Genomic DNA, 7,767 nt, shown 5'->3' on the forward strand with positions numbered 1-7,767 from the left:
GGAGATGACCGCAGTGAACCCCTGCACTGCCTTCTAACTCCTCCTCCGTCTGTTGGTCACCCATTCACTGTCTCCCTCAGTAATTTTTATCTGATTTAACTGCTATTCGACACCAGTTCTTCTGCCACCCACTGTTCTGTGGAGGTGACTGAGCCGACTTCTCCCAGAATGCCCCTCTATCTCCTCTGCTGGAGCAACCTTTTATGTGGCACCTTATCGAATGCCTTTTGAAAATCCAAATATACTCCACCCACTGGTTCCCCTTTATCTACCCTGCCAGTTACATCCTCAAAAAACTCTAATAAATTTGTCAAACACGGTTTCCCTTTCATGAAACCATGTTGACTCTGCCTAATCATATTATGATTTTCCAAGTGCCCTGTTACCACTTCCTTAATAATGGCTTCCAGCATTTTCCTGATGACTGATGTCAGGCGAACTGGCCAGTTGTTCCCTGTTTTCTCCCTCCCTCTTTATTTGAATAGCAGATTTGCATTTGCTGACATCCAATCCACGGGGACCGTTCTCGAATCTCGGGAATTCTGGAAGATCACAACCAATGCATCCACTATCTCTGCAGCCACCTCTTTTCGAACCCTCGGATGCAGGCCATCAGGTCCAGGGGATTTATCGGCTTTTAGTCCCATTAATTTCTCCAGTACTTTTCCTTTACTGATATTAATTACTTTAAGTTCCTCACTCTCATTGGACCATTGGTTCCCCATTATTTCCGGCATATATTGTGTGTCTTCTACTTTTGAGACAGACACAAAAAAATGTTTTTACCGTCTCTGCCATTTCTTATCTTCCATTATAATTTCTCTTGTCTCTGCCTCTAAGGGACCCGCGTTTACTTTCGCTAATCTCTTCCTTTTTACGTACTTGTGATGTGGAAATTTTCAACTAAAACTGTTAGACTGTAACCTGGTGTTGTCAGATTCCTTACATTTTTCGTTTTCGAAGCTCGTACAATCTGTTTTTATGTTTCTCGCTAGTTTACTCTCACATTATCTAAGATGTGAAGGCCTTACAGAGTGTGCAGAAAAGATTTATTAGAATGGTTCCAGGGATGAGGGAATTCAGTTGCGTGTATAGACTGGAGAAACTGGGATTGTTCTCCTTAGAGCAGAGAAGGTTGAGAGGAGATTTGTTAGAGATGTACAAAATCATGTGGGTTCCAGACTGAGCAGGTAGAGAGAAACTGTTCCCATTGGCGGAAGGGTCGAGAACAACAGGACGCAGATTGAAGGTGACTGGCGACATGTGGAAAAAAACTTTTTTCCGCAGCGAGTGGTTAGGATCTGGAATACACTGCCTCAAATGGAGGTGGAGGCAGATTCAATCGTGCCTTTCAAATGGGAATTGGGTAAGTACTTCAAGGGTGAAAATTGCAGGGCTATGGTGAAAGGGAGGGACAATGGGACAAGCTGGATTGCTCTTGCAGAGAGCTGACATGGACTCGACGGGCCGAATGACCTCCTTCTTTGCTGTTACCATTCTATGATTCTATTTACTCCCTCTTTATTAATTTTTGGTCATCATTTCCTGATTTATAAAACCCTCCCAATCCTCAGGCTTGCTATATTTTTAGCAACATTGCAAGCCTCTTCTTTTAATCTAATACTATCTTTAACATCACTAGTTAGCCACTTTTCCTGTATATTGGTTGAGAATTATGAATTCTTTCTTAAATGTTCACCATTTCCAAACTACCGTCACATCTTTTAATCTAATTTCTAAATCCACCTGAGCCAACTCGGCGCTCATTCCGACGTAATTGGCTTTGTTTGATTCAAGACCTCAATTTCCGACTTAACGACATCACTCTCAAACTCAATATGAAATTCTTTCATATCATGATCACCCTTTCCCATAGGATCCTTTATTATAAAATTACTAGTTAACCCTGCCTCATCACACAATACCTGATCTAAAATAACCTATTCCCTATTTGGTTCCTCGAAATATTGTTCAAGAAAACTTCCTCGAATGCATTCCACCAACTAGTCCTCCAAACGACTTTTAACAATTTGGTTTGCCCAGAATGCCCCTCTGCTGGATGCTTTTCCTCCTGGGAGTCACTGAAGGGCTTCTTTTGCTACCCACTGTTCAGTGAAAGTGACTGGGCCGACGTCTTCCAGAATGACCCTCTGTCTCCTCTGCTGGATGCTTTGTTTCCTGGTAGTCACTGAAAGGTTCCTTCTTCTGCGACCCGCTGTTCAGTGGAGGTTACTGATCCGACTTCTCCCAGAATGCCCCTCTATCTCCTCTGCTGGAGCAACCTTTCATGTGGCACCTTATCGAATGCCTTTTGAAAATCCAAATATACTCCACCCACTGGTTCCCCTTTCTCTACCCTGCCAGTTGCATCCTCATAAAACTCTAATAAATTTGTCAAACACGGTTTCTTTTTCATAAAACCATGTTGACTCTGCCCAATCATATTATGATTTTCTAAGTGCCCTGTTCCTTAATAATGGATTCCTTAATAATGGATTCCACTTCCTTAATAATGGATTCCAGCATTTTCCCGATGCGGAACAGGTCGATAAGGTGGTAAAGAAGGCATATGGGATACTTGCCTTTATTAGCCGAGGCATAGAATATAAGAGCAAGGAGGTTATGATGGAGCTGAATAAAACACTGGTTAGGCCACAGCTGGAGTCCTGTATGCAGTTCTGGTCGCCACACTACAGGAAGGATGTGATCGCTTTGGAGAGGGTGCAGAGGAGATTCACCAGGATGTTACCAGGGCTGGAGCGCTTCAGCTATGAAGAGAGACTGGGAAGATTGGGTTTGTTTTCCTTGGAGCAGAGGAGGCTGAGGGGGGACATGATTGAGGTGTACAAAATTATGAGGGGCACAGATGGATGGATACGAAGGAGCTTTTTCCCTTCGTTGAGGGTTGTATAACAAGGGGACATAGATTCAAGGTAAAAGGCGGGAGGTTTAGAGGGGATTTGAGAAAGAACTTTTTCACCCAGAGGGTGGTTGGAGTCTGGAACTCACTGCCTGAAAGGGTTGTGGAGGCAGGAACCCTCACAACATTCAAGAAGCATTTGGATGAGCACTTGAAATGCCATAGCATACAAGGCTACGGACCAAATGCTGGAGTATGGGATTAGAGTAGACAGGGCTGGATGGCCGGCGCGGACACGATGGGCCGAAGGGCCTCTATCCGTGCTGTATTACTCTATGACTCTGTGACTGATGTCAGACTAACTGGCCTGTAGTCTGTTTTCTCTGTTTTCTCCCTCACTTTTTTTGAATAGCAGATTTGCATTTTCTGACATCCAATCCACGGTGACCGTTCTAGAATCTAGGGAATTCTGGACGATCACAACCAATGCATCCACTATCTCTGCAGCCACCTCTTTTAGAACCCTCGGATGTCGGCCATCAGGTCCAGGGGATTTATCGGCTTTTCGTCCCATTAATTTCTCCAGTACTTTTCCTTTACTGATATTAATTCCTTTAAGTTCCTCACTCTCATTGGACCATTGGTTCCCCATTATTTCCGGCATATATTGTGTGTCTTCTACTGTTGAGACAGATACAAAAAATGTTTTTACCGTCTCTGCCATTTCCTTATCTTCCATGATAATTTCTCTTGTCTCTGCCTCTAAGGGACCCGCGTTTACTTTCGATAATCTCTTCCTTTTTACGTACTTGTGATGTGGAGATTTTCAAATAAAACTGTTGGACTGTAACCTGGTGTTGTCAGATTCCTCAAATTTTTACGTTTTAGAAGCTCGTACAATCTGTTTTTATGTTCCTCACTAGTTTACTCTCACGTTATCTAAGATGTGAAGGCCTTACAGAGGTTGCAGAAAAGATTTATTAGAATGGTTCCAGGGATGAGGGACTTCAGATGTGTGGATGGACTGGAGAAACTGGGATTGTTCTCCTTAGAGCAGAGAAGGTTGAGAGGAGATTTGTTAGAGATGTTCAAAATCATGTGGGGTCCAGACTGAGCAGATAGAGAGAAACTGTTCCCATTGGCGGAAGCGTCGAGAACAACAGGACGCAGCTTTAAGGTGACTGGCAAAAGAAGCAAAGGCGACATGTGGAAAAAACTTTTTTTCCGCAGCGAGTGGTTAGGATCTGGAATACACTGCCTCAAATGGAGGTGGAGGCAGATTCAATCGTGCCTTTCAAAAGGGAATTGGGTAAGTACTTCAAGGGTGAAAATTGCAGGGCTCTGGTGAAAGGGAGGGACAATGGGACAAGCTGGATTGCACTTGCAGAGAGCTGACATGGACTCGACGGGCCGAATGGCCTCCTTCTTTGCTGTTACCATTCTATGATTCTATTTACTCCATCTTTATTAATTTTTGGTCATCATTCCCTGATTTACAAAACCCTCCCAATCCTCAGGCTTGCTATATTTTTAGCAACATTGCAAGCCTCTTCTTTTAATCCAACACTATCTTTAACTTCACTAGTTAGCCACTTTTCCTGTATATTTGATGCGTGAAAGGAGAACTAGGAGGCATAATCTTAGAATAAGGGGCTGCTCTTTCAAAACTGAGATGAGGAGAAACTTCTTCACTCAGATTGCGGTCGGTCTGTGGAATTTGCTGCCCCAGGAAGCTGTGGAAGCTACATCATTAAATAAATTTAAAACAGAAATAGACAGTTTCCTAGAAGTAAAGGGAATTAGGGGTTACGGGGAGCGGGCAGGAAATTGGACATGAATTTAGATTTGAGGTTAGGATCAGATCAGCCATGATCTTATTGAATGGCGGAGCAGGCTCGAGGGGCCGATTGGCCTACTCCTGCTCCTATTTCTTATGCTCTTATATTCATTGAGAATTATGAATTCTTTCTTAAATGTTCACCATTTCCAAACTACCGTCACATCATTTAATCTAATTTCCAAATCCACCTGAGCCAACTCGGCGCTCATTCCTACGTAATTGGCTTTGTTTAATTTAAGATCTCAATTTCCGACTTAAATACATCACTCTCAAACTCAATATGAAATTCTAGCATATTATGATCACTCTTTCCCAGAGGATCCTTTTCTATAAAATTACTAATTAACCCTGCCTCATCACACAATACCTGATCTAAAATAACCTATTCCCTATTTGGTTCCTCGACATATTGTTCAAGAAAACTTCCTCGAATGCATTCCACCAACGAGTCCTCCAAACTACTTTTGACAATTTGGTTTGTCCAGAATGCCCTTCTGCTGGATGCTTTTCCTCCCGGTCGCCACTGAAGGGCTTCTTCTGCTGCCCACTGTTCAGTGGAGCTGACTGAGCCTACTTCTCCCAGAATGCACCTCTGCCCCTCTCTGGATGCTTTTCTTCCTGGTCGTCACTCAAGCGCTTCTTCTGCTCCCCGCTGTTCAGTGGAGGTGACTGAGCCGACTTCTCTCAGAATGTCCCTCTGTTGGATGCTTTTCCTTCTGGTGGTCACTGAAGGCATTATTCTGCTATCCACTGTTCAGTGGAGGTGACTGAGCCAACTGCGCCCAGAATGCCCCTCTGTCTCCTTCCCCTGGTGAGGCATCCCCCGCAACAGTATCCAAAACGGTACACCTGGTTTGGGGGGAGATGACGGTAGGGGACCGTTGCACTGCCCTCTAACTCTTCCTCTGTCTCTTTGTCACCCATTCACTATCGCCCTCAGTAATTTTTATCTGACTTAACTGCTATTCGACACCAGTTCTTCTGCCACCCACTGTTCAGTGGAGGTGACTGAGCCGACTTCTCCCAGAATGCCCCTCTATCTCCTCTGCTGGAGCAACCTTTTCTGTGGCACCTTTTCGAATGCCTTTTGAAAATCCAAATATACTCCACCCACTGGTTCCCCTTTATCTACCCTGCTGGTTACATCCTCAAAAAACTCGAATAAATTTGTCAAACACGGTTTCCCTTTCATGAAACCATGTTGACTCTGCCTAATCATATTATGATTTTCTAAGTGCCCTGTTACCACTTCCTTAATCATGGATTCCAGCATTTTCCTGGTGACTGATGTCAGGCAAACTGGCCTGTCGTTCCCTGTTTTCTCCCTCCCTCTTTATTTGAATAGCAGATTTGCATTTGCTGACATCCAATCCACGGGGACCGTTCCAGAATCTAGGGAATTCTGGAAGATCACAACCAATGCATCCACTATCTCTGCAGCCACCTCTTTTAGAAGCCTCGGATGTCGGCCATCAGGTCCAGGGGATTTATCGGCTTTTAGTCCCATTAATTTCTCCAGTACTTTTCCTTTACTGATATTAATTACTTTAAGTTCCTCACTCTCATTGGACCATTGGTTCCCCATTATTTCCGGCAGATATTGTGTGTCTTCCACTGTTGAGACAGATACAAAAAAATGTTTTTACCGTCTCTGCCATTTCCTTATCTTCCATTATAATTTCTCTTGTCTCTGCCTCTAAGGGACCCGCGTTTACTTTCGATAATCTCTTCCTTTTTACGTACTTGTGATGTGGAGATTTTCAAATGGACTGTAACCTGGTGTTGTCAGATTCCTCAAATTTTTACGTTTTAGAAGCTCGTACAATCTGTTTTTATGTTCCTCAATAGTTTACTCTCACGTTATCTAAGATGTGAAGGCCTTACAGAGTGTGCAGAAAAGATTTAGTAGAATGGTTCAAGGGATGAGGGACTTCAGTTACGTGGATAGACTGGAGAAACTGGGATTCTTCTCCTTCGAGCAGAGAAGGTTGAGAGGAGATTTGTTCGAGATGTTCAAAATCATGTGGGGTCCAGACTGAGCAGATGGAGAGAAACTGTTCCCATTGGCGGAAGGGTCGAGAACAACAGGACGCAGCTTCAAGGTGACTGGCAAAAGAAGCAAAGGCGACATGTGAAAAAAACCTTTTTCCCGCAGCGAGTGGCTAGGATCTGGAATACACTGCCTTTCAAAAGGGAATTAGGTAAGTACTTCAAGGGTGAAAATTGCAGGGCTATGTTGAAAGGGATGGACAATGGGACAAGCTGGATTGCTCTTGCAGAGAGCTGACATGGACTCGACGGGCCGAATGGCCTCCTTCTTTGCTGTTACCATTCTATGATTCTATTTACTCCCTCTTTATTAATTTTTGGTCATCGTTTCCTGATTTATAAAACCCTCCCAATCCTCAGGCTTACTATATTTTTAGCAACATTGCAAGGCTCTTCTTTTAATCTAATATTATCTTTAACTTCACTCGTTAGCCACTTTTCCTGTATATTCGTTGAGAATTATGAATTCTTTCTTAAATGTTCACAATTTCCAAACTACCGTCACATCTTCCAATCTAATTTCCAAATCCACCTGAGCCAACTCGGCGCTGATTCCGACGCAATTGGCTTTGTTTAATTTAAGACCTCAATTTCCGTCATAACGACATCACTCTCAAACTCAATATGAAATTCTAGCATATTATGATCACCCTTTCCCAGAGGATCCTTTATTATAAAATTACTAATTAACCCTGCCTCATCACACAATACCTGATCTAAAATAACCTATTCCCTATTTGGTTCCTCGAAATATTGTTCAAGAAAACTTCCTCGAATGCATTCCACCAACGAGTCCTCCAAACTGCTTTTGACAATTTGGTTTGTCGAGAATGCCCCTCTGCTGGATGCGTTTCCTCCTGGTCGTCACTGAAGGGCTTCATCTGCTACCCACTGTTCAGTGAAGGTGACTGAGCCGACATCTCTCAGAATACCCCTCTGTCACCTCTGCTGGATGCTTTTCCTCCTGGGAGTCACTGAAGGGCTTCTTTTGCTACCCACTGTTCAGTGAAAGCTACTG

This window comes from Heptranchias perlo, unplaced genomic scaffold (assembly GCF_035084215.1).
Source record: "Heptranchias perlo isolate sHepPer1 unplaced genomic scaffold, sHepPer1.hap1 HAP1_SCAFFOLD_245, whole genome shotgun sequence".
Lineage (NCBI taxonomy): Eukaryota > Metazoa > Chordata > Chondrichthyes > Hexanchiformes > Hexanchidae > Heptranchias > Heptranchias perlo.